This window comes from Haplochromis burtoni, unplaced genomic scaffold (genome assembly GCF_018398535.1).
Source record: "Haplochromis burtoni strain Fernald_Lab_line unplaced genomic scaffold, NCSU_Asbu1 Contig_1730, whole genome shotgun sequence".
Lineage (NCBI taxonomy): Eukaryota > Metazoa > Chordata > Actinopteri > Cichliformes > Cichlidae > Haplochromis > Haplochromis burtoni.
Window position 1 is genome coordinate 17,026 of NW_024584091.1, and position 3,507 is coordinate 20,532.

General features: G+C 42.5%; 1 long non-coding RNA gene across 1 annotated transcript; it reads left to right on the forward strand.

Moving 5' to 3' along the window:
• The first annotated feature begins 1,355 nt into the window (after positions 1 to 1,355).
• On the forward strand, positions 1,356 to 3,501 carry LOC102302954. Its single transcript, XR_318051.3, has 3 exons — positions 1,356 to 2,620; positions 2,725 to 2,929; positions 3,158 to 3,501. It is a non-coding gene; the product is annotated as an uncharacterized LOC102302954 (long non-coding RNA).
• The last annotated feature ends 6 nt before the right edge of the window (positions 3,502 to 3,507 follow it).

The window sequence follows — 3,507 nt, forward strand, 5'->3', positions numbered from 1 at the left end:
TACTATAGGTCTTTACCAGGTTTGCACACACAGTAGCTGGTATTTTGGCCCATTCCTCCATGCAGATCTTCTCGAGAGCAGTGATGTTTTGGGGCTGTCGCCGAGCAACACGGACTTTCAACTCCCGCCACAGATTTTCTATGGGGTTGAGGTCTGGAGACTGGCTAGGCCACTCCAGGACTTTCAAATGCTTCTTACGGAGCCACTCCTTTGTTGCCCGGGCGGTGTGTTTTGGATCATTGTCATGTTGGAAGACCCAGCCTCGTTTCATCTTCAAAGTTCTCACTGATGGAAGGAGGTTTTGGCTCAAAATCTCACGATACATGGCCCCATTCATTCTGTCCTTAACACGGATCAGTCGTCCTGTCCCCTTGGCAGAAAAACAGCCCCATAGCATGATGTTTCCACCCCCATGCTTCACAGTAGGTATGGTGTTCTTGGGATGCAACTCAGTATTCTTCTTCCTCCAAACACGACGAGTTGAGTTTATACCAAAAAGTTCTACTTTGGTTTCATCTGACCACATGACATTCTCCCAATCCTCTGCTGTATCATCCATGTGCTCTCTGGCAAACTTCAGACGGGCCTGGACATGCACTGGCTTCAGCAGCGGAACACGTCTGGCACTGCGGGATTTGATTCCCTGCCGTTGTAGTGTGTTACTGATGGTGACCTTTGTTACTTTGGTCCCAGCTCTCTGCAGGTCATTCACCAGGTCCCCCCGTGTGGTTCTGGGATCTTTGCTCACCGTTCTCATGATCATTTTGACCCCACGGGATGAGATCTTGCGTGGAGCCCCAGATCGAGGGAGATTATCAGTGGTCTTGTATGTCTTCCATTTTCTGATGATTGCTCCCACAGTTGATTTTTTCACACCAAGCTGCTTGCCTATTGTAGATTCACTCTTCCCAGTCTGGTGCAGGTCTACAATACTTTTCCTGGTGTCCTTCGAAAGCTCTTTGGTCTTGGCCATGGCGGAGTTTGGAGTCTGACTGTTTGAGGCTGTGGACAGGTGTCTTTTATACAGATGATGAGTTCAAACAGGTGCCATTCATACAGGTAACGAGTGGGGGACAGAAAAGCTTCTTACAGAAGACGTTACAGGTCTGTGAGAGCCAGAGATTTTCCTTGTTTGAGGTGACCAAATACTTATTTTCCACCCTAATTTACGAATAAATTCTTTACAAATCCTACCATGTGAATTCATGGATTTTTTTTTTTCACATTCTGTCTCTCACAGTTGAAGTGTACCTCTGGTGCAAATTACTGACCTCTGTCATCATTTTAAGTGGGGGAACTTGCACAATCGGTGGCTGACTAAATACTTTTTTGCCCCACTGTATGTATATTATTTTTAGTGTTGAGTTTCTCCTAAAAGTTGCTTTATGTTTCCAAATCAAAGATATTTTTTCTTAAGTGATACAACTGCGCTTATGTATCTGCAGTTAACACCCAAAAGAGCAAAATTATATTTTATGTGCTAATGCACACTCAATGTAATGTCATTAAAACAACTAGTTTATGAATGTTACTTAAGATCTTTCCTGTGGCGTTTCTACAACATGGCGTTCGCTTCCTCGCCCGCGTTTTTTGACTGAACTTTGACACAGGCTGTTCTTCAGCTAGGGCTCAATTAACAAACTTCAATCTCACATAAAAATAACTCTAGGACTTAAACATCAAAATGCATCGATGTTAAACCGAATGTATACTCAGTAACCTACATTTGTTTAGTCATGAATGTAAAACGGCCCAGCCTTTTGCTGGTCAAACCTTCATCAACGCTGCAACGATTTCAAAGTAGAAAGAAGAAAAACGTGTATTACCCTGTCTTTGCAGAGTTAAAACTACTGCTACAGAAGCTCAGTGTCAATTAACACCATTTGGCTGCCACCGTAAAACAAAACTTAACAAAGACTAATGTTACGGTCGAATTACTTCACAAGTTAGCCAGAAGTGTAACGTTACTAGCTTATCACCACCACTCGCCGAGGAAGAGTTTAGTGTTGTGTAAAAAGGATTTCTTGCAGTGCGTGTTGATAGAGTTAAAGTTAGAGTTATTAGCTGCTGTGAATAAAACAAGGCAAAAAATTGTACTCGCCACAAAGCTTTAACGTTTGATAACATTCCGTACAAAATGGCGCTTCTCCGCTTTCTCTCTTTGCCTCCGTTTCTTTCGATCAGTGGTCTGAGAGCACAACATGTCCGGGCAAGTCAGCCTTGTACTCAGCTTTTAAAGGACGCTTACGAGATTTTTAAGTTGTATTAACTGAATACACTTTCATGTTAAGTTAACACAGAAATGTCTGTTCAAAATCGATATATTACTGAGCTAAGACTGTTTTCTTTATTTTCATTTCGACCAACTCATTAAATTAAGTTATCAACTGATTACAATGTGTACATGCAACAAACTTAATTTTTTATGCAGAAAAAGCTATTAATTTTAAGCTTTACTTACTAACCCCATGAATCATTTTTTAGAGTGTATGGACTGTTAACAGGAGGTGAGATTACTGAATATGGCAGGGATGGAGAAGAGATCAAAGACGACCATGTCCCATCAATACTTCCCAACAGTGATGAACAGAAACAACTGAAACTACAGCGTCTGCATAAGGTACTGAGGTTAATCATTAAATATGTGTTTAATTACTCTGACAAGTAGGCGTGTTTCTGTGGTACATGTGAACATCTTGTCTGTGTGGTATCTTATCTGTGCAGGCTCCTGAGCGTTTACGTCGCAGGGTGTTTGAGGAAGCTCTGAAGGTTCAGACTTCAGACTTAGAAAACATCCCCGACCAGCTGAAGCTGCCAGTCTGTGTGACTGTTTTCTGGTTTAAGAAGCTACAACACCACCCAAAGCCTGAAACTGTAAACTGCCTCCATGCTCTCCTGCTGGGGTTTGTGTGTGAGCCCGATGGTCCAGGTTAGTCTCACAGGGTAACATGATGGATATCTACAATGAAATGCATTTATTGGTAACAAGCAGTCAGCAGATGGACTGTAGTCAGAGTTCCTGTAATCAGAATTCCTCTAAACAGATTTTGTGTGACAGCAGCAGCACTGATGCTTCCACATCAGTCTGAACAAGAAGAGAAACTGCTGCTGGTCTCTGGTTCTTTGGCACCAAAACTTTGTCTTACTTTGTCTGTAGAGGACGAGTTTGAGAGGAAGATGAAAGCTTTAAAGGATGAAGGTGTGAGTAACTGGCAGCCACGTGTGGCTCATGCTTTCAGCCAATGGCAGTGCTGCATGAGGCAGAGCCTCCACCTGAACCAGCTGCTGTGTTCACCTGTTAGGAGAAAACCCTGCAAAATAAACCCAGGAGGAATAAAGACACAATGAGACAAAGTTACTTTTTTATGCTTAACGTGTACACGGGTGAGCTGCTGAAAACAACCCACACCCATGGACAGTGGCTTGGCATTTTTATAGGCACAAATCACAGAGACAGTGAGAACAGGATAAGAAAATAATAAACAGATAAAATAAACAACTCCATAT